The 24,328-nt window shown below is 43.7% G+C and overlaps 1 protein-coding gene across 2 annotated transcripts in view; it reads right to left on the bottom strand.

The window, feature by feature from the left end:
* The window catches only part of LOC103672779 (RNA-binding protein 47), a 135,570-nt gene extending 128,295 nt beyond the window's left edge, over window positions 1-7,275 (bottom strand). For both annotated transcript variants that reach the window (XR_005833545.1, XM_040625434.1), the window contains exons 1-2: window positions 7,124-7,275; window positions 6,818-6,976 (exon numbers count right to left, since the gene is read on the bottom strand). The gene's annotated coding sequence lies outside the window, so the exon portion shown is untranslated. The remainder of the gene's footprint in view (window positions 1-6,817; window positions 6,977-7,123) is intronic.
* Between the last annotated feature and the right edge of the window lie 17,053 nt (window positions 7,276-24,328).

Genomic DNA, 24,328 nt, shown 5'->3' with positions numbered 1-24,328 from the left:
CTGGTGGTCTCTCACCAACAGATATAACAGTTATTATTCTTTTTGTTTCTAATCGACATCTTTGATTCACCTAGAGAAAGAATAAAAGGGTACCTTGGTGATTCTAAGTAACATTTTCTCCACACAACTAAAATACAAAAACCAAAAGTAACTTAGCAAAGCAGTGCTTGTGTGCAAAGGCAATGGCCACTTGGTCAACGCCGAACAGCAAGGTTAGAAAGAGAATCCTGGATTCCAACCAGCAGAAGAGGTCATGAAAGAAAACTCTTACAGGAAGGAGGGTAGTGAGACAAGAATTCAAACACAGAAATATATCAAAACATGGTACATGTGCCTACCACGTTGACTATGCGCCACATTCTACTGACTTCGTGCCCAGCGCCATGCCAAGCTCTGCTCATACAGCAATCTACTTATTCCTCAGAACAGCCCCATAAGGCGGACATTTTACAGTTGGGAAAATCGAGTCACAGAGAGTTTTTCTGGTTTTTGTTTTGTTTTTTAGGTAACCACCTAAAGTCCCCTCACTCATAAGTGACACAACCAGGAGGTGAATCAAGGCAATCCATACCTTTAGCCACTCTACCAAGGAGTTTCAATTTAGCCCAACTGTCATCCCTTTTCCCCAAACTGTTGTTTTCACTCTGGCTAACCACCTTTTCTTTCTTTCCACGTGTGACCAAATTTTGCTGATTACTCTGAGAACAATGTAGTCCACAGACGTAAGCTCTCCTCTGCGTCAGCACGCTACAGCTTTTGCGTTCTATAATTTAACTGAACTCCAAGGAAAATCCCCAACCACCACATTCTTCCCTGGGAAAGCCTACACTAGTGAGATCATCTACATGGAGATATATATCATAGATATCAGCTGGTAGAGTAAACACACACACACACACACACACACACACATATCAGGCCATTGAATTTTCTGTTAATAATAAGTTGCAGTGCCCCATTGAGTTTCCTGTGCCACCAAATCCTTCCAGTTACAGTTACACAAAGGCAACTTTGTCCTGGGAAGCCTACTGAGAAGATGGGCCTAATCTTGGCAAGAGCTTGGTGTACCAAGAACCATGCTATTATTTTTAAAAATAAATGACAACAAACAGAAAGAAATATTAGTTAAGCCATCTTTTCGAGAATCACAGCACTATTATCATCACGCACATGGATCCCTACTTTTAGAAACATGAATATCTGACCTGAGGGTGAAAGGCTCAAATAAATATTTTCAGAATGGCGATCAAACTGATCTCAGAGAAGAAGCACCTGAAAAAAAAATCTTCTTCATTTTTTTAAATACTTTTTTTTTTCTTTTGGCATGATGTGAAATGCTTTACAAAAATGATTGAGCCAGGGGCGCCTGGGTGGCACAGCGGTTAAGCGTCTGCCTTCGGCTCAGGGCGTGATCCCGGCGTTATGGGATCGAGCCCCACATCAGGCTCCTCTGGTATGAGCCTGCTTCTTCCTCTCCCACTCCCCCTGCTTGTGTTCCCTCTCTCGCTGGCTGTCTCTATCTCTGTCGAATGAATAAATAAAATCTTTAAAAAAAAAAAAAAATGATTGAGCCAGGTCTCAGGGCTCTGAAAGGTAAATATTTTTATTCTAATTTTTACAGGTTGGCATTTCCTTGGTCAGGTGGAGAGGCATCCTGTTCCTGTTTTGGTGCACAATGCCCCACATTCATCATACCCCAACCACTGCCCATTGGCACATACAGTTAACTCTTGCTCACCCACATATGGATTATACAATTATCCATAGTTTCTGGGACCATGCTGTCTTTCTCCCCAGTTGGTGGAGGAATAGGAGCAAAATTGACTACTAGCCAAAGCAAAGCACAATCAAGAAGCTAGAACTATCAGCAACTCCCCTTTCATTCAACATATACACACCTGGCACCTACCATGGTCCTCGTATTGGGCCATCATGTTCCTAAGAACCACAGAAACAGTATCCTCAAAGACAAATAGCATGATTTGCAGAGACTGGAGATGGTTTTCTTGATTAATATGAACGGCTGTAACTTATAAATAAGAGATGTATTTTGCACTATCAGGACTCTGCTAAGACCAAAGGATTCACATTTTCCCAAAATCACAAAGGGTATTCAGGGTTACACCAGCCCTTTGTCCTCTCCTGATGTCATCTCTCTTAAATGGCCTTCAGAAAGGTAGAGACTGTACTTCTGATTTCTAGAATGACTTCACTCTTAAAACATGATAGTGTTTATCAAAAGAGCAACCATAAACTACTGTCAATTCTGGGACAGTAGCCGTTTACTTATGTTTTGTGTTTTACAAACATAGAAACCGCGTGTGTCTAAACAAACCTACAAATCATTTTTGCACAAATGAAGTTCCTGTGATGACAATAACGGAATATTCACAGCAACGAAACCGAATGCTCGTATTATACACAGAAACCGAGCTGTGATTTTTTATTTTTATTTTTTTTAGGTGTCCTTAAACCACAGGAGAAAAGACAGAGTGGAAGGCGGTAACGCAGCTGAAAGTCTTCTTTTGTTATCAGTTTCCTTCTGGTCCTACCAAGGGACGGTATCTTGAACCCACTCAAATTAGCCATCTATCACAGTATACGAGGAGCATTTGAATTACAAAAGGTGGGGGGGCAGGGTGAGCCTCTAAATCCTACAGTTGCCAGTCCACCTGCAACAGTTTGAGGGCATTAATAAATCTCCACGGGAGCTTGCCAGTGCATTCCACATCACTAACAGTATTTGGAACTCACCTGTTTCTCGGCCACGTACTCCTCCAGACACTCTCTCCCCTTCTACTTTCACTGGAGAATTCCTCCCTCACCCCTTTTTCAGGACAAAATATAAAAGGTCCTAAAAAGCAGGGGCACGTCAACTGCCAGGGGAGAGACTATCCTGTCCCTCTGTCTCCTCTCCCCCATACAGATGCTTTCAGAAACGAAGGGGAAACAACTATGAGAGAAGCAGAAACCATCAGAAATCCAGTGCAGACCCCCTCAGGAGAGTTCTCCTGACAAGATGATTCAGACCACACACATATAAGTGGCAGGGTGCCATTTCCCCCTAAATCCCTCTAGCCTGTGATGTCTCCAACAACGTGAGGTGGCACTGAACAATTACTTACTGTCATTCCCACGACAGTCCTTTGCCGGAGAACGAAAAGGCCTCCTACCTCACAACCCAAGTCATTCCCGCATTGCCCTTCTTCAAAGTCTTTTTTCCAGTTGTTCTTTGAAGCAATTACTCTGAGCAGGTGGTTGTGGGACTAACCTGTACCTCTTACAACACTAAACCAGAAAATCCACACCATCATAAGACACAGAAACTGCTCCCAACAGGAAAAATCTCTCTCTTCATCAGGCCAGCGGTTGAAATGTTCCAGTAACTTTTAACCTGGAACCATTCTGACAACCACTTTTTCAGCTGCATGCACGTCTTCATTGGAGCTTAAATGTTTGGCACACAAATTCTAGATTCAGGCAAAACACATCCTTTTCCTAAATCTTATGAATGCCAAACTTAAGCCCTCTGCAAAGTTTTTTCTAGGATTATGCACCCTCTGGGAAAACCTCATCACAGTTTCTCTTGAACCTCGTGTCCAAGTTTGGGATCTCCTTCCTCCTACCAGCACCCCTACATCTATCTACTCTTTTGCCTGTTCCTGAAAAATCAGAAGGAACGGGAAATGTGGAGGTGGAGTCATGTCTGAAACAGGCAAATACTTTCCTATAGCAGTAGAAGCTCAATCATTTGGGACTCTTGATCTTAATCTTCAGATCAGGAGTAGAATTTGGAAAGCAAACACATTTTGTAAAATAAAACAATAATAATTTATCTACTTTAACCTTCTAATCTTAAACTACCTAGAACAGGTTCCATTACTAATAAACCAAAGAGAACAGTCTAATCTGAATGTTCTTATCATGTGAGGAAGAAAAAAAAATGTGAGTAGTTTAAACACTAGTTAGAGCAAGTATATAGGACACGTGTCCAGAAGCACAGTTTCCTTGCTTTCTATCTTGATTCTATCTTTGTCACCAACTGTTTTGGTCACAATCCTTTCAAAATGTAGCCGAGAGCAGCGCAGTAGGGAATCAAAAACAAATACGTTGACTATTAAAACTGTAGAGATTGGAGTATAAGGATGATGCCAGATTTTCAATCCTACAAGCTTCAGAAAACTCGCGAACCAAGAGGAAGCTGAAGTATCCTCAAAATTTGATTTGTTTTCCATGTACATGAAGAAACACTCTTGAACATATGAATTTACGAGCAGCCTAGTCAGGTAAAGAAGCATGACAGGGAGGCTAGTAGCTTTGTTGCCCTCTGCTTATTTCCTCAGTTAGCAGATCTTGAACGTTAATAATGAAGCTAGGCTTTTGTGAAATTTCAGATTCCTCATTCTCCCGTATGCAGTTATTAAGACAAGGAGGCCAACTGTATTCCTATCAGAACAGGGTGAATGAGGGGTAAGGTGGACAAGAAAGGATACAGAAACCCACATTTCTCTCTTTCGCCTCCTGTTTCCCTTTCAGACTGAGTTGGTTTTGTTTCCCTCCAAGATTTCTGACCATCAATCTGACCAAAATCGTTCTTTAAATTAACAGCAACACAAACTCCCACAAAGTGCTATCTCATTGCCGCGTCCAGAGGCCACTGACAACCTTTCACCTGTTAGAACTGAATGGGCACCTGCAGTTCGCAAATGCTCTTGGTCTAAGTGCAATTGTGCTTAAAACTTCTTCACGTCTGGGTTGTCAACCCTCCGCTTTCTTTCTCCTGAAAAATATGTGTGATTCCAGCATGGAACACATTTCTTTTTTCTTTTTTTGCTAAGTGAAATAAGTCAGTCAGAGAAATAAAGAACACATTTCTAATCTGCATTCCTGCCAAAGACAAATGAGTGAGTCATTCAGATGCCACTAGAAAAAAATTGCTTGATTTTTCATAAAAACCAGTACGGCCTATAAGTAAATACCTTAAGGACACTACCTTTCTATCACTTTGATAAGCCTCAAGAAAGAAGCCACATCCCAAATGTCTTGGGACAGCACCCAAGAGTAGATGAACTTAGTTACCTAATTTTAAAAAATGAATCACTTATTTGAAAAATTCCACGTCATTTCTTTTAACTGATTTCTTAAATATCCGATGACTGGTGATTTGTCAGCTGTCATAATTCATCAGCCCTACACTTTAACACAGATTGAATTTGTAACTTTAAACAACTAAACTTGCTTCGCTCAGTGTTACCTTTGGACGTAAATTTGTGCAACAAGACATCCCTCTTCATTCCCCCCACCTTAACATTTAAATGAGATAGATGCCTGTCATGAGTATTTCCTCAATATCACTTTAATAATCTGATTCTAAAAGTCACCTGTGCCTCTGGATGGCCCAGTCGTCTTCTCAAGGGCAAAAAAAGAAATCTGTTTCTTGTGGGAAAGGTTTCATCACCAGAGGAAACATGATGAGTCTGACTGTGTATGATTTTCTGCTTTTCCAGAAGCTGACGTTTTTAAAATCTTTTTATAAACCATTTCTTTCCCACTAAATATACCAGAGTTGGAAGGAAAGTGTTACAATGAGGGAGATCAGGGCTAAAGAGAGAAAAAGAAAAAAAAATTTTTTTGAAAACTGGGACCCAGATGTAAGATTAAGGGAAGGTCTTTAGAAGGATTGCCAAAAACCACCTTACCTTTGTTATGTATTTGGAGTCGCCCACTTCAGAAATTAACACCATTCACAGCCCGGTAGCAAATTACACAGCTAGGAAGTAACCTACAACATCTTCTCGGCCTCCCTCTTTTTAATGTAAAACCAAAATAAGGAGTGTCCAGCTACTCCCCACTGCGCCGCTTAAAGCAACAGATCGTTTTAGGCTTAACTCCCAGGCTCTGGGAATTCCAGTTTGTCAGAATGTCTTAACCTTGGAAACCTGCGGAGAGAAACTCTCTCAACGAGGACAACTCCCCAAGCCCTGGCTTCTCACTGTCCCAAACTGCACATTCCAAAGTGGGAAGCGGGAGCGATAACTAGAAGACAGCTTTCGGGGGCTAAATTCCTGGCGGGAGAGAGAACTGGAAAGCGCGGCGACTCCACTGGCCGAGCGACGCCGGGTCCGCAGCCCGGGGGAGACGAGTGGCCCCGGGAGCCCGGCTGCGGCGGGCGCTGCGCACGGGGAGCGCTCCGTGTCTGCTCTCCGAGCTCTTCCCTGTTCCCCTCCTCCCTCCTCCCGCCGCCCTCCCCCAGCCGAGGCCATTCGCCTCACAGTAGCAAGGTTGTCTCTCGTCTACTCCCTTCCCTTAAACTCACCAAACCAGATTTTTACTCCCAACACCAGCAACTTCCCGTAAATCTGCACTGAAATTTTATCCTGCTCGCTGAGCCTCCGCTGGCTAAAGGCCAGTGCAACATTCCTGTTGTTTTAGGAGCTCGGATACCTTTGCTGAAGGTTAAGGGGGGCGGGGGGGGATCTGCCCGGATGGCAGAGATTTGGGGACTTCACCAAACAGACTTCTCGCCCGCTCCAAAAGTCACATCCATTTCTGACATCCAGACACGGCCCCAGAAGTGGCACCTGCTTCACCTGAGGACATCTGTCCTCAGACGTCTGGCCCCCTTTGGGCTGTTTGGAGAAACGAAGCAGAACCATGTTGGAGGAATAAGGAACCTGCTGTTGAATCACAAGCGGATCAGTACCCCCCCCCCCAGCCCGGTTCTTCCCCCGGGTACACGAGCCGTTTAACCAGGTAGTCTCACAGCCGGCCCCGCGGCGGGCCTGGAGGAAGGGGGGACCTCCCAGAGTGTCCTTACCTGAGGCACAGCAGCGCTCGGACGGGCGCAGGAAAGAACGTCACGCGGCCGAAACCCTGACCTTTGCCGGGGCCTTCGCAGCAGGGCCTGGGGCCTGGGCGCTGCTCGTTCAGAAGTGGCTCATTTTAATGCGCCCTGACCTAAAGTTACAGCTGGTTTCTAGAAAGGGAACAAAAAACACTGCCTTTAACAACAGCAGCCAAGCCCTCCCTTAACCTGGCCTGATCTCTGGGGACTTGGCTCGAACCCCCACCCCATCCCCATCCCAAAGAAACCCGCAATCTGTGCCCCACCCCTTCGCGTTACCTGTTTATACAAGAGTTAAGGAGCCTCACGCATTTCAATAGAGCGCTAAGCCTGTTTGTAGGCGCGTAACCGGCCAACAGGAATCGAATTCTGTGACTAAACAAACTAGAAGAGGAAGCAGGCACCACCAGGAACCTAAAACGGAGTTGTGATTTCGGGTTGCAATGTCACCAACTGAGAAAAAAAAAAAAGTACTGTTTCTCACTGGGCTATTTTAGTGAAGGACTAGTCCAAAAATGTTTTTCTGCTGGTTAGAAGAGTTAGTACATAGGAAGAGCTTAGAACAGTTCCTGATACATAGTTAGCAGCCATTATTATTATTATCATCATCATTATCATTATTATTTGTATTTGTACTATGGCTTTTCTCTGAAGACGACAGGGTATGATCAGAGTTAGAAGTGGACTCTAGACCTACAGCTGCTGCTCACTAGCTTTGAGGCCGGGAGCAGGGGTTTTTTGATCTCCCAGCTTCCAGAAGATTTCAAGGATGAGACTTTTGCTCAGTTTCTAGAAGATTCCAAAGATGAGATTTTTGCTCACAGTCTACATTGTAGACAGTTTTGAATACAATGGAAAGTAAAGTTCCTGTAAAGGAGTGTCTAGCTGATTTTCATCTCACTTAAAAGTTGTAAGATTGACAAAATACATGGCGATAAATTGGCCTGTGCATTCCATGAAGTTCAGTAATAGGAAACTCAGGACCAGCAATCAACCTTAGATGGGTGTTTCATGCTAAATTGAATTTAGGTAACTCCATTTGCTTGCTGCCTGACCCTGGGAAAGTTATTTATCCTATTTAGTTAGAAGCTGACCCAGGCCAAATAATGGTCTTTGCCATTTGAAAAACGGTGTGAAATAGGGGAAAATAATTCTTAAACCCCTCATAAATATTAAAAGGGGGTTATTGGAGGCTAAAAAATGTGATCAGTGCTAACAGAACACTCTTTTTCCTCCACTTAGCTTCACCTTGAAAGAAAGAAATCGCCCTCCCTTTTACATTAATGAGCCCTTGGTGCTTTAACCAAGCACTTTCACCCACCTCATCTTATCTGATCTTACAAATCAATCCTGTGAGCTACTTTACCCCCATTTTACAGATGAAGACACTCAGGTCCATTAGTTCAAGTTTCACTGCATAGTGAGACCAGGACTAGTTGCAGGTTCTAGTTAAATCTAAAAGCATCATTTGCCAGCTTTAGGAAAAAATGATCCCTCAAAACCAATAGAGAATTCTCAAGCATTTTAGATCCCTTTGGGTTTTTCAATCTTCCCTAATGGGGGCAAGATTTAACTCAGATCAATTAAACACCTTTCTGGGTTCATTCCTCAACAATTCAGGTGAGAGCAAAGTAGCCGCAGCAGGCAGTGAGGATATACTGAGGTTCTGGTACCGTCTAAGGGTTCGCACTGCCAGGCGTGAACAAGGGCTCCGCAACCTTAAGGCAACATACGCATTTTTCAGATTTTTCTTTTCTTTTTCAGAAGTATCTGGTTTGTGGTCTCCAGAACCTTTCACTGTCAGGGATTCTTTGAGTTAAAGGATTCGAGAGAGGCCATTCTCCAGCTTACTGATTTTTCCACCTGAGGACAGGATTTTCCATAGGAAGCCCTGGGCCAAAGCCTGGAGAATAATGATCAGGAATCATACCGTGAGTGTGAAAGTGTGGAGGTCTGTGACTCCAGGTGACCTGGGTCTGGAGTCAGAGAAGATGGCCCTTGATGGGGGCACAAGCCCCTGGAAGGAAGTCCGGATGGCAGTTCTGAGTCCATTCCTTTCTCTCGAATGTTGCCTGGCACTTCTGCTTCTTCTTTCTCAGGTTTGCCCACTGCTACCTATTAAACGGTTATAATCTTTGTTCCTAACTACTTCCCACTGTCGTCCCCAGGAATATGTGAAAATCAAACTGACTTGTCAAGCAGCAGGCTGTAACAAAGAAATGTCCGCCAACATCATTTCTTCTTTGTGGCTGAGCCTTGATGCCTGTTTCTATTATTTTCATTCTCAGGCAAATCCCATGATCCTGGGGCATTTTAGGTTTGCAGACCCCTGCTTTCTGCTTCCTTCTTTCCCTTCTGCCTGTAATGCAAAGTGCTAGAGTGAATGCAAACAGCATAGAGCTTGGTTTCGCAGTTTTGAGTTTGAATCTCAGTTTTATCCCAGCTATGTGATGCTGGGCAAATGGGTTAACTGCTCTGAGCTTCACAGCTTCATTTATAAAGTAATAGCCGCTACTTCCCCAGATTTCTTTAAGAGTTAAATGAGAGGCGCAGTCTTGGCACAGTTCCTGACACAGGTCGGTACTCAAAAAATGGTATTACCCTTTGTACCCGGAAAAAAACTACTCCAAGGCTCACAAAGAATCTTCCTGCCCATGTTTAAATCTCAGATCAAATGACACTATTTCAAGAGGCTCTCATCAACAGAGGCAAAATGAAGGCATAATAATAACCACTCATCTCCATAGCATCTCCATGACATATTATCATCTTTGACCATCACGACTATGTAAGGGAAGCATGAGCAAAGCACAAATCATTTGCATTGCCCTATTGCTCAGATGAGGAAACTGAGGTTCTTAGCAGTTGTTTCAAGTTGCTGATAAGTAGTAGAGTTAGGTTTTTTACTGCTTTTTACTTTTCCCTACTACTAGAATTGTGAAAATAAACTTAACCAACTGAGCCCCCCAGGTGCCCCTCAATATGTTTCTTTTCTTTTTTTCTTAAGATTTTATTTCTTTGTCAGAGAGCGAGAACACAAGCAGGGGGAGCTGCAGGCAGAAGTAGGCTCCCTGCTGAGCAAGGAGCCCGATGCAGGACTGGATCCCAGAACCCCGGGATCATGACCTGAGCCAAAGGCACACACTTAACTGACTGAGCCACCCAGGCGTCCCAATGTGTGTTTCTTAAAGACCAAAGACTCTGTACTCAAAGCAGTACAGGTGAGACCTAACTGATGCAGGCAATAAATAAATGGAAACAGCTGAGAATAATCCCTGCACGTAGTGATGCTGTTCACTGTTCTTGCTATTATTATTTCTTCGTAAACCAATTCCTTGTGATCGTGGTGAGGTCATAGTAAGCAACTGACTTTTGGGGAGAGGGGAGCTTCTATTATCTATTTCTTATAAGAGCTGACCTTCTAGGTACCCTTTTACAGTATGAAAAAGGGTAATATCTTTTCAATGGTTTTACTTTCTACCAGTTTCCTTAATTTCCCCTAATTTTCCCTGAAACAGAAAAATTATTGTTGGATGGGATACAATCACTGACCTGAACCCAAACTTTCTACTGAGGCTGCTGCTATTTTTCCCAATAGAAAAAAAACCCTATTTTTTACCTAGAACGTGCAACTTGACCCAGAGAGACCCAGAGACACCACAGTTTCCACAGCCTCTCCTTAATATGGTGCCCACCGGCTACCCATAGGAGAATTTTTTTTTTTTTAAGATTTTATTTATTTATTTGACAGAGATAGAGACAGCCAGCAAGAGAGGGAACACAAGCAGGGGGAGTGGGAGAGGAAGAAGCAGGCTCCCAGCGGAGGAGCCTGATGTGGGGCTCGATCCCATAATGCTGGGATCACGCCCTGAGCCGAAGGCAGACGCCCAACTGCTGTGCCACCCAGGTGCCCCTACCCATAGGAGAATTTTTGTTTAATCTTTTATTTTCTAATTTTTATATCAAATCCACACTGGATCTAACGTGTGCAAATTTAAGACATATAATTCCTGGGCACACTTGAATGCAAATGATTTGGCCCAGCCACTAAGTCTAGAACACAGTCGTCAGCTCATAGGTCAAAGGCTGAGGGAGGGCCCCTGAGGACTCTGTCAGAAGGGCATCTGGGTTTGCAGTCTCCATGCCACACTACAGGAGGGCCCCTCACTGAATTTTAAAAATGTACTGAGTTCACAAAAAAGGGAATTAAGTATAGCAGGGGTTCACTCCACACATTACTCTCAGAAGCCAAATCCTTCATTTTGAGAAAGGCCTTCAATACGAGGAGTCCCTTGACCTTCGTCCTTCCGGCACAAAGAGCTCTGCCAGAGCCCGCCTGCTTAGATGGAAGGCTTTTCCCACCCCCACCTGCCCGCTGCGATGGAAGGAACACTAAAGTCAATTATAGGCCCCTTAAAGGCCCACTCGAGACCAAGAAATGGTTTTGTTATGGCAACAGATGCTGTTAATTCCTTTATATCCCTTTAAGACTGATTCCCCACCAGAGATCTCCAGACCTCTTTTCATTTTATAATGGAAAACAGCCTCACATATGAAGCTCAATCATTCAGCAATAACTTACCAGAAATGATTGTCAACATGAAATTACTAACATTTATTAAGCGCTTACTAGCGTATTTGCCAGACACAGTGTTAAGCACTTGACGTGTATTAACTATTTAATCCTCACAACAATCCCATGAGATAGAGACTGTTGTTACACCCACTTCATGTATGAAGACACCAGCGCGGTATGTGACGCTGCTGAAATCCCACAGCTAGAAAGTGGCAGAGCGCGTAGCTCCAGGGCCTGTGATCCTCACCGTTATGCTCTATGGACTTAAGAAAGACTCTATATGTGTCTACGATTAGTTTACACACATGTGCATTCTGGGAGTGGTAGTGCCAGCCTAAAGAGATTGTCTGGCACATGGTAGGCACTCAAAAAGTGTTTGTTGAATGAAAGAGTGAATGTGGAAGTACATTTGAATGTTATCATTCATATATTTAGAAGCATGTGTCAAGAGAGGTAGGGTTTAACTCATTGAGAATCTGAGATGTAGGGTCATATTAGAGAATGAAAGCAAGTAAGTTTTCAAAAACATGGTTAAAGTTTTATTTTGACCTACAGCGCAGGGGGTGCCTATTTCATAGGACAGAATTAATTGCAGATGTGGCTAAATTTACTGACCATAAAAGCCATGTACAAATAAAGGGAATATTCCTACCTTTGTTTCTGTTGTTTCTCTGCTTGGAATACCCCTAGAGATCCATCCATTCATCCACCCATCACCAGTATAAGCATAGCAACTAAGAACACAGTCTGGAACCAGCTGCCTGGGTCTGAATCCTATTTCTGCCACTTACTAACTCTGCGACTGTGGGCAAACAACTTGACTATCCAGGGTCTTAACACTTCTCATTAGGAGTGTTTGGAAGATCCCATATGTTACTGTAATTGGGGTGATGGAAACAGCACTAGACCATTATAAGCCCCGTGCAAGTATTGTTACGATTATTCATCCAACCATCCAGCCATTGTTTTATCTAACAAATATTTATCAAGTATCTCCTATGTGTCAGGTTCTGCGCACCAAGCTGAATTTAGAAAAATAAATGAGGTATAGTCCTTATCTTCAAGGACCTAATGTTCCATAGTGATAGGTAAGCCACCAGCCAGTGGCCTTACCATGTGTAAGCCCAGGAAGTTAGTGGCAGTCTAACTTGGACTTGTTCAACAACAGTTTACTGAGTCTCTACCAAGAATCATGCAATGGAGATGCACAGATGAATAGAAACATGGTCCACGCCCTCACATTAGAAAGGCAGCCATATATATATAACTCTGCATAATATAAAGGCAGAAGGGCAGTAGAGGTGGATGCAAAAAAACCAGGAAGAACCCATTAATTCTGTGTGCGTGGAGGAGGAGGAGGGTAACATTTGAATTAAAAATGAGAACATGAAGGGGAACTTCATGAACAACGGAAAGATGGGGGAGGGGTGGTGAAAACATTTAGCATCTGGTGTGACCGAAGCCTGGAGGTGTGGAGAGGGGGCAGGATTTTGCAGCTGGCAAGGGGGTTTGGGGCCAGATGGTTAAGAGACTTGAAAAGAGAATGGCTTTTAGTATGGGTGACAAGATTTTGAGCAGGAAATTGACACAATAGCCACTGTGTTTTAGAAAGAAAACTCGAGTACAACACAGCATGGATTGAAGGGGGGACAACTTGAAAGGAGAGAGAGACTAGGAATGAGAAGACTGCAATGGTTCAGGTGAGTGATGACAAGGTCCACAGGGCCATGGCTGTTGGAGAGTTATCTACCTAGTGGTAGATACTGTGGATTATCTCATCCCACTCTCCTCCCAGTGTGCCTTTCTGCACTGAGAGGCTGGAAGGCAAAACACTGTATTTCCCAGACTCCTTTGCAGTTAAAGTTCCAAATGGAATGTGAGTTCTGACAAACAGATCCATCTGTGCAAGATCTGAAAGGTGAAAGTGAGGAAGAGGCCAGTTCATAGCAAGCACAGTTATAAACATGCAGAGTATTCCTATGGCAACATCCCAGGGTGGGGCAGAGGGTACAGGGCACCTACTTTTTGCTGGTACGGAACCAGCAAACATACCACGGCTCTGTTGCAAACATGGCAGTGGTAGCTCTCCAATCCCCAATTGCAACAAAAGTGGTGTGAACTCACCAGTACTGGTGGTGGTTTTCTGATTCCCCACCTTCCTGATGGTGGCACACGCAATAGCGTCCCTGGCAGGCCAGCTCTGCGGTGTTCCTATGGAAGTCAGACATCCAGGTCCAGCTGAGTGCCTACACTTCCAATAATTGGGTCAGTGCTGGATTGTATAGATGAAATCCCTTTCTGCTTAAAAGAGCTAGAGTGAGTTCTATTGACTGCAGTTGAACCCTGCCTGATACATTGAATAAAAAGAACTGAGAGAATTTGATGACACATTGAATGTAGTAAAGAAGAAGGGAGTGGATGGTGGTGAGAGGAAGAGGAGGCAATAATTTGTGAGTTTTCTAGTTTCATGTGGTCATCAATTGAAACAGGGATAGGTGGAGAGAGTTGGAGATCTGCAGGTAGGAGGCTGGGCCATCTCACAAGTCCATTGGAGCAGGTGCTCCACACTGTCCAGCTATGGGGCAGACAGTTGAAATTAAGTTGTTACTGACTATGTAATAGGGGAGTGGAAGGAGGTTTAAGATTGAACCTCAGTGGATTTTTACTGCAATGCATCACTGACCCACACCCTCAAGTTCAATTCTTGAGTGAAGAGTCATATAAAACAGCGACGGTGGAGTTAATGAATGTCATACACTCTTACTTGTCTGTACCTAGCAGGTTTTCTCTCTCATGTTTTACTGTTCAGAAAGCTACCTTCTGGGTAGTATCTCCTTTCTTAACTTTCGGAAGACTAGTGTATTTTTTCTTTTTCGAATGGTGAGTACCAACATGTTTCTTTCAGGGCCTCATTGACACAGTATTGTTCAAATAAAATCACATTCTAACCTCAACCGATTATTTTGGCAATGACAACAAGCCCCATGGGCCAGTGACCCACATGACTCCTCCATTCATATTAAGTATTTCATTGTGTTTTTGTTTTTTTGTTTTTTTTAACAACAAATCTGGACAAGTAGGAAGGTTTTTTTTTTCTTCTTAGCACACTGGCCATGTTTCTAAGGTTGTAGGCAGGAGAAGTAAATGGACCTCAGCTCAGCTCCTCTGAACTCTTTAGACAAATAACAGCCTGACACTGCAAATTTGAGATGGGAACATATGTGTTCTGTTTTTACAATAAAATTCAGGGATTTACACAATTCTCATTAAATGTGTGCCTAAGTGAATACGTTTCTTAATAGACACGAGGATTGGAAGCAGGAGGTAGAAGTAGAAGCTTGTGCAATCTGTTATAAATATTAGCAACTGTTGTTTTAAACAAACAGAAAAGACCCGTGGTAAGACTTCAACATGCATTTGATCATGTCTTTATGATAACAATGGTGACATTTAGTTATAGTTAATTAAATGCAAATATTTCTGTTCTACGGGATTATGAGCCCCATCCTCAGGGTGCAGAAACTGTCTTGTTGAGCTATGTTTCTCCAGTTCTAAGTAGAGGTCCTCATGGTAGGCACTCAAGGAATACTCCATGAGTGACTGAAGGAAGTTTCCAAATGAGGGGGTCAAGGGACGAGGTTTTAGTACTGGCTCTGCTTTAGTTTCCTCAGCTATGAAATGAGTTTTCGGGTCATAGGTTTTATTACTTCTTCGAAGGGCTTCTTACCCATAAAATGTTTTTTGGATCCTTAATGGGAAAAGATCCAGAATCTCCTTCCCTAAAATGTTTGAAGGACAACAGTTTAATGAATTCAGTTTGGTTGTACCTACAGCAGGCGGATGGATTAAATGTGACTTCCAGAAGTTCCTTATGAGTTCTGTTGATGGTGGGATCCTATTAATTCTCCTCTACCTTAAGATCTGGGTCAGAATCACTGGGTGTGGAACACCATTCCAGAAATTAGTTTGGCTACTGAATGCTTTCTATTTTCCTCTTGTTTACCATCAGGATACTTCCCCTTTCCATGGGGATTTTCTGAAAAGGTCACACAGCCACTTCAGAAAACCATCCTCTTGTTGAATGACAATGATAGCCTCTTTCTCTGGTTGGCAACCAGAAGCAACTGCTGTCAGATCTGGGCAGAAAGCAGGGCCTACATCCCTTAGTTGGCCAAAGCCAGAGGGAAAGTCCAGCCTCCCGTGATGATACTGGGATCGTGGCAAAATGTCTTCTGTGGAAGTGACAATTAGGCAAAGTTCCACCGAGGTCTTGCTGGAGCAGCAAAGATTAGAAGGAAGTACGTTCTGTGACCAGCTCTGGGCTTAACAGGGAAGGAGTTCCAAAATACTCCAGAGCGCCCCATCCTCACCACCTTTCTGGCCCACTTCCAAAATGCACACATGAGATAATCTGGCTCCTTTGGGATCAAGGAGGATCCTGCTACAAGCACAGTGAATAGCTCTGGGGAGAGCTGTGAGTATAAAGCAACCGAGTTGTCCATCAGTCAAATACTTCCTGAGTCTTTGCCATGTGCTAGACCCTGCACTAGCCGTTGGGCTCAGGATGGTGCATGAAATCACAACCCATAGACTGAGGGTCTGGTTGTGTAAGCATAGATATGCACAACTAATCATTACAATAGCATAAGGCCCCTGCTTTGCCTGGGAATACAGAAAAGGGAACAGTTTATTCGCATCCCCGTAAATGCTGCGGATTCATCCAACTGTATGCTGGCGGGGCTGGTGTCTATGTGACTCTGCTTTCCCAGAGTCAACCTGGCCTGCTGATGGGGCACATGGCTCATCTGTCAGAGCACTCTGCTGCCCAGATCCTTCAGTGACTCCCATCCCCTATTGAATAAAGATCCACCCTCCCAGCAAGGCATACAATCTGACTCCCACTTTCCTCTGCAGTTTCATCTCTTCGCTGAATGGTCCATAATTCATGATGCTCTTTTCATATGCCTTTGGTCCCCACTAACAGATGCTATGGGGGCCTCACATCAGGCCACGTTTGCCTGTCCATAAAAAGTTGCTGCAAACACCTGCTTCTCTCTGTCTGTAGCTTTCCCTTGGCTGCAGGAGCACCCTCAGCGGGGCGAACAGGGCATGTTTCTGGAAACCATTCCCTCCATCTCAGCTTCTTTGCCTTCTGTTGACATACCTCTGAGACATGCTTTACACTACACTGAATTCCAGAGCTGCCCAAAAGCATTGAGCTCCAACCACCCAGAGCAGCAACTATCTTGATAACAACCTTTCTTCCACCCCTTGTTGCATTCCCCATTCCCCTATCACTGTTTCCTGGAATCATCTCCCAGATTAGCTGTTGCATTCAAGTCCTGGTCTAGGGCCTTTGGACGGATGGATACCAGCGTCTTCAGTCTCCTCCCCATCTCAGCCCTTAGACCATTAGTCTCCAGTTGGTTGAGCTCTTAAAGGTTCTGCCGGACAGTCGCCCCTTCTGTGATGCCATTTCCCATCCACCGCACTCCATGTACAGCGTGAGGGCCTCCTGCCCCTGAGATCCCTGACCCTTTACACAGACCTCTCTTATGATGTGCGTCATGTGGCATTGTCATTCTGTGTAGGCACACTTGACTCTGCTCACTAGGAACCACGACTTCCTCCTTAATCAGCGCAGGCCCCAGCAGAGCACATTGTACAGAGAAGATGCCCAACAGATATCTGATGAACGAATACGTGACCCTTCTGCTCTGGTTTTCTGGCTCTAATCCTTGTGTACACAGAAAGATGTTGGAAGCCACGTTCCTGACCCAGCACTTCTGGGTAAAGGGGATTCTTACTGTGCCTCGAGAGGGAGGTTAGGGAACCTCTCATTGCCCAAGGTACTTACTCTGGTTTTGATCTTATTGCCAAGAAGGGGCTCCCTTTCAATGTAGGGCAGGTCTCCAAGCAGACTCGGCCAGGCCATTAGAAACCCATGGAGTAAATTCCAAGGGTGTGAAAAACCAGGGACTGGGAAGCCTGAGGGCTGGTGCAATGGCCACATAAAAATTGCTGCAGATAAGCCTAGGGCAACTCAAAGATGCCATCAGTCCCTAAGACAGCTGCTATCTTTGTAGTTTCTTTTCTTTTCTTCTTCTTTTTTTTAATCACAGGGTAAAAGCCTACCCTGCGGTAAGCTGGGGGCTGAATAAATAGCCCAAAAGGAGATATAATCCTAGAGAGGAATCCAAAACTGTTGGTTGAGCAAATAGCCGGTCTTTGGGGAAGGCTGGTTTCAGCTGACTTTCTGTGCTTTGCCAGCAGTGTTATTTTAAAATCTCACTGCCAAGGAAGACCTGACCCCTCTGAAGAACCAGGAGGAGCAAGGATGGAAGACGCAGGCTCATCCCCTGTGATGTGAGACTTCAAACAAACAAACAGAAACACAAATTCCAGAGCCACGAGAAGGAAAGTTGGGTCTTCCCTGCTGAGCAGAAATGGAAATGAACTGAGCAGCCTGAAGTGTAAGAAACGGGAGTTGGCACGGGAAAATGAACCCGTGCTCCGCCATGTTGTCCATGGAAACCAGGATAGAACCGAGGAGGATTCGAAGAAGGGGAGCAAAAATGAGGAAAGGGTAGCCGAGGACTCAGTAGGCAAGGAAGGAAGGGGTATCAGCAGTGCTTAAGGGCTGTCATGGGCCAGGCAGGTGGCGCTTACTTATTTTTCGTATCAGAGACATTTGAGCTGTTACTATTATCAGTATTAGGATTATTATAAACTTGATTTCAATAGCCTTGAGCTATTACTATTGCCATTCTGCAGATGGAAAAACAGAAGCTCAGAGAGGTTAAATGACTTGCCCAAGGTCTCACCAATGATAAGGAATGAAATCTAGGTCTCAATGCCAAGAAGAATTTAAATATAATTCATACCCAGTTCAAAACACAAGATGACCATTGCTGTCTGGGTTAGGCCACGTGCTCGAAATTGTCAGGAACCATAACTCAAAATCATGGGCACAGCTTTTTTCCTCCTCTGTGTGTTTGTGAATTCACTGCCTTTGGGTGCACTGTGAGGTAGGCACCACGGCTGTGGGAGAAAAAAGGGAAAGGATCTTTCAGAGGACCAGGTATAAAGGGGCCTAACTTTTGGAAAATCTCCAAATTTGGGTTTAGCAGTGTACTTGGCTTAAAAAGAAAGGAAGGAAGGAAGAAAGAAGGAAGGGAGGGAGGCAGGCTGCAAGTATAGGATTTAAATTTTCACCCTTCCTAATATTGGTGAGGACCAAAGGGAGACACAGAAATACCACAGGATTGGCAAATACTGCCCTACTTTCAATCCAGCCCCAAGCAGGAAGGCTTAGGTTTGTCACGAGAAAGCCTCTTGTTACACCCTAAGACCAGAACAAAACCTTTGGGAGGCGACTCCCATCTTGACAGCGTGATTCCAAAGAAACCTTTTTAGTCTTATGATTGCGATGTCTCAAGTGTCACAGTTGTGTAACCCGCTGATGTTTAAAATGATCCCGGAGTCCATCACATAGGATTAGGAAGATAATGTACTTAGTTTGAGGACAAGGGGACAGGAGAGAGAACTTTCCTTGAAAAGCAAAATGAAGAAGAAAGAAACCTGGACTGGAATCCTGGGCATGTGGGCTCCTGTTCTGGCTCCTTCCACTAGTTTGAAAGTCCTGCAGTAACCTCTCCTGGGTACTGTCCTCTGCTGTCATGGAAGAGCTGTGCTAAATGACACAGCAGAGAACTTCCAGCTCCAAAGATCACAGGGAACATTCGGAGGCTTTCAAAGAGGTAGGCCACTGAATGCAATTTCGAGCTGTTTGGAGATCCGATGATGAGTCAGAAACCAATCCAAGGACTGTTTTTACTGTTCTTCATTTCCAATTCCTTATTTGGGTTCTATGAAATGAAAGAGAAAGAGAGCGGGGGGTGGGGGGAAAGAAAGCTATCAAAAGGTACTCAGAAAAAAAGGAAAAAAACAAAACAAAAACAAAAACAAAAAAAAAACAAAAAAAAATCTGTTCAACAAGTCAAATAACTAAGCTAGGCATTTTTGGTGTAGGGAAAGGGTCCTTTTGAGTGGCAGTGTCACACTGTGGAAAGAACACAGATGGGGTTTGACTCTAGAAGACCTACAGTTGAATCATAGCTTTCTCACTAGTGGCATAAACAGCCTGGAGTAAAGGCTGTTGCTGATGAAGATGTCATCGTTTTCATCATAAAGGCTGTGACTGAAAAGATGAAGAGTCATCTTTTTGAGCCTCAAATTCCTTGTAGAAAAGGAGTCTAGGGGTGTCTGGCTGGTTCAGTTGGTAAAACATACAACTCCTGGTCTCAGGGCTGAGTGTTCAAGCCCCACACTGCGTGTAGAGATTACTTAAAAATAAAATCTTAGGGGTGCCAGGGTGACACAGTCAGTTAAGCATCTGACTCTTGGTTTCGGCTCAGGTCATGATCTCAGGGTCATGAGATCGAGCCCCTCAACGGGCTTCGTACTCAGCGCGGAGTCTGCTTAAGATTCTCTCTCTGTTTGTCCCTTCCACTCATGCTCTCTCTTTCTCTCTCACTCTAAAATAAATAAAAATAATCTTTTTAAAAAATATTTTTTAAAAAAGGAGACTAATTTAAACAACAGTAGGAATAGCGATCATTTATTGGGTGCTTCTGTGCCAGGCACTGAGCCGGGCTGTTTGTATTATGTCTCCAAATCCACCCACTCTATACCGTACAAATTAGATATTGCTATCCTGATTTATAGGTACAGACATGGAGTCTAACCAAATCTAAGAACAGAGCTGGGATTCAAACCCAGTTTGGTAAAACTTATTCTCTTACCTACTACCCAAACTTCCCCAGAGGATAATAATATAGACCAAATAAGGTAATATTTGAAATATACTTTGCAAATGGCAATATACAAGTGTTCTCTGCAACATTCATTATCAATAAAATGATAACGGTAATAATGCGGTAGTATTATAACGGTATAAATATACCGTTAGTATATTTATATACTATATATGTATAGTATATATATATATATATATATATATATATATATATAGTATAAATAACAGTAGTAACAACAACAGTAACAATGAATTTTTACATGTTCGCCATCAAAGTGAGTTTCCAAACAGAAATCTGTATCATCTTATTTGAATGTCTCATCAAAAAGGATCTAAATGATGGCCCCAGGCTAATCAGACCCTGGGAGCTTCCCTCATCTGTTTTCATTGTGCCTAAGTTTCGGGGCTCAGAAAAACAGTTTGCTTGAGCAGAAATGTTGATATCTGAGAAACAGTGCAGAGAAGATTTAGAACGTAGCGAAACCTCTTTGTGCTATACAGTTTTATCACTGAAAGTGCCATCTGGCCAGGCATACCAGAAAGTAACCGCAGATTTCCAGCTGGCAAATTTTACCTTTTAAAAAACCAAGCAGAAGTCTCCATAACCTATCAGTGCAGTAATTCTGGATTGCAGTCAGAATATAATAGGTGGCAAACTGTCCCTATGAGTCATCAAGGCCAACAGAGAATCCCTCTGGCCTTTCAAAACAGACCACGTTAACTTGAAATCAAATCTTCATGTAGAGGGACAGTGCACAGCTCCTTTAAAAGAGGATGTGGGAAACCGGATGACTCAAGCAGGTGGCACAGTTGACCTGGGAGTCTCAATCCCACTGAGGTATCGACGCCTGAGGAACTCGCCTCCCTACTGACTAATTCCTTCTTCAGCTCCCTGAGAGAACGCTGGCACTTTTCAAACCTTTTAGAGACAGATACAGAATGTTCAACGTGAAAGGGACCTTAGAACTCATCTGGTCGAATGTTCTCATTTCACAGGTGAATAAACAAAAGCCCAGAGAGGTAGAGTCTGAAGGCTCCAAAGCTGAGTCTGTGGCCCAGGCAGAACATGAATCTCCTACTCCCCAGAGGATGTTCTAGTAATAAAATGCTGCCTCATCCCCGCCTTCACCCTTCAGTGCTCCCACACTGACTTTTGACCCATACACGCTGGTACATCACTCATATATGCGCTATCCTCTTTGGGAGGATAATAGTCCCAAAGTAATATTCTTAAGAATTAAATAGTACTTTCTAGATGCACAATTCTAAGCCCTTTAAACATATGAATTCATGAATCCTTACAATAACCCGGAGGTAGATACTATTATCTCTATTTCACAGAGACACAGAGAGGTTAAATGACTTGCCCAAGGTCACACAGCTGGTCAGTGGTAGAGACAGCATTTAAACCCAGGCCAGCTAGCTCGAGGGTTTGTGTTTTCATCCCACACAAAGATGTATAGAAATGGTTACTCACGGCCTCTAGAGAAGGAGAAATGGAGGGCTATGGGGTCTTGAGATGGAAGACCTTCTTTGTCCTGCAAACCCTCACAGACTATTTACATTTTGTCATATGCATATGTTACTTAATCAATAAACAACAAAAAAAGGAAAAACTATTCTGGATGTCTTTTTTAAATAGTTCTAAAATAGACAGTGGTGAAAGTTATACAGCACTGTGGATGTACTTAACACCACTGAATTGTACGTTTAAAAATGGTTAAAACAGTAAATTTTAGAATATTTATATTTTACTACCAAAATAGTTCCAAAAGCCTTTTTGGCAATGACAGGGAATACTGAGACAGTTCAAGCAGCATATTTGGGTCTGGAGCCTAAACACCTCAATATTGAAATTCAGGAAACATGTATTGTACACCTACTGCATATAAGGCTCTGTGCCAGGTATGGCAGGTACATAAAAATGATAAGGCCATAGACTTCAAGAAGTCTTTAAGTCCCAAAGGACAAATGAAAAGCAGCTCGGGTGCTGAAAATACAAAGTCAAGAGGAGGGGCTGCTTTTTGGTGAACCACGAGGCCAATGGCCCCAAAGGGGCACTTTCATATGATTTTTGTGAGGTTCAAAAGAACCTAGGTTCACATTCACCTAGCCCAGCAGCTGCCATACTGTAGAAGTTCAATCAATGCCGCTATGATCATTGCTATTACATGACTCTTCTGAGACTTACTTTCCTCTTTTGTAAAGTCAGATGCTTGAATTAGATGGCCCCCAGGCACCGTAACCAGGAATGGAGGTGGTCTTCTCTCTGTCTTGTCAGTGAGTAAAGCAGGGCAAGGTGGGCCGCAATGGCTGTTCTCACCCAACAAGAAGACAGCAGCCATGGATGAGAACAGCTGAGCTCCATTTTGAAGTGACAGATCTATTTGAGAACCTTGGTGCCCCGCTGGGGGCCTGGAGAACAGGGCTCAGAGGAGTGTTGGCCCTGCCTTGTCTGGCTCTCACCACTGGTGGATCACATGTTAACAGCCAGTATTAAAATTAAATGATATATACTTAAATGAAATAACTTACATTGAAAATGAAGTAACAGATACATAAACCTTACCATTTCCTAACTAGCTCATTACATTTTACTATTATCTCTTTTTAAGCCTACTCAGAGCCCCTGTTTGGAGAGTGGACAGGGCATACAGTGGAGTGCTAGCCCACATCTCTTCAGTAATGTCAGATTAATAGCTTGAAATCAGCCAAAGTTGTTGTGTTTACACTATAGAAATCGGTAAACACTACAAGCCTTCAACTTGCCCCCAAACTGGTTGTTAAACATTTACCAGCCCACCACTGGCTCAGACGAGCATGTGCAGTCTTGGGTCTCTGGGGAGGACCCTCCCATTGCTCTCAAAACAGAAGAGAGCATAATTATCTCCTCATTGCATGTCATGCAAGGGCCCACGAAGAAGCTACTAGACATGGTCCTCTTCTCTGTGTCCTTAAATGAAATAAAATAAATAATTCTGAGTGCTTGGCGCACAGCCAAGGACCTCTTGTGTTCGATTCTTCATCCTGTCTGCAAGAGCTAATTACAGTGAGGGGGTGTGCAAAGCAACAGTTCTTTGTGTTCCGGTGAAATAATGGCTTAGTCACCCCTGCGAGTATGAAGGCTCTGTACTTCTCCTCAGTGCAGTGAACACAAATCCCAATCTGATGGCATGTGACTTTTTCTTTTTCTAAATGAATCAGACTTTATGAATAGAAATTTAGCTTTCTTCCACCCTCTCTGGCCCAGCCATGCCAATTAGCATATTTTGTTTTTCTGGTTGAATTGACTCACCCACAGTTTTAGGAGCCTGTTGGTTTTCATGTTCAGTTTTGAATATATCAGAGGGAGATGGAATTCTTGCTGCACAAACTCACCGATTATGTAGCATAAATTTGATTATGTTTTTGTATAGAGAAAATGAAACCCACCGCTAAGGTAGAGAACTGAGCCCTGGGTTTGGGAAGAGGACCCTTTCTCTTCAGGTTTCTGGAACAAAGCTAGATGAGCCAAACTGGCTGAGGTTTCAGTACCCTCTCTGCAGACCCAGGACCCTCCAGGGTGGGTCTGAGCTGCGTACCAGCCTGTAATTGGACATAGCTTAGGGCCTAAGCGGTCCAGGCCTCAAGACCCTACATGCTGACAGACGTTGGTGCTCCCCGAATCACAGGTAATTCAAAATTAAATTTCTAATAGCACAAAACCTATGTGGAGGGCAGTGTTGTATCTTGGATAAGAGCATGGACTCCAGAGCTAGAAAGCTTGGGCTTGAATTCTGATTTTCCCATTTATCAGTTTTGTAGCTTTGGACAAGTCACTTAAAATCTGTCTCAAATCCATCATCTGTAGAAAAGGGATAAGTAATACTACCTACCCTCCTAGGGTTGGCATGAGGATTAAATATATTAAAATTTGCAACATGGGGGCGTGTGGGTGGCTCAGTCGGTTAAGCGTCTGCATTTGGCTCAGGTCATGATCCCGGGGTCCTTGGGAACAAGCCCCGTACGGGCTCCCTGCTCAGCAGGAAGCCTGCTTCTCCTTCTCCATCTGCTGCTCCCCCTGCATGTTCTCTCTCTGTGTCAAAAAAAT

The sequence above is a fragment of the Ursus maritimus genome, unplaced genomic scaffold (genome assembly GCF_017311325.1).
Source record: "Ursus maritimus isolate PB19 unplaced genomic scaffold, ASM1731132v1 scaffold_8, whole genome shotgun sequence".
Classification (NCBI taxonomy): Eukaryota; Metazoa; Chordata; class Mammalia; order Carnivora; family Ursidae; genus Ursus; species Ursus maritimus.
The sequence above is the reverse complement of the archived record's forward strand: the minus strand, read 5'-3'. Positions and strand labels throughout refer to the sequence as shown.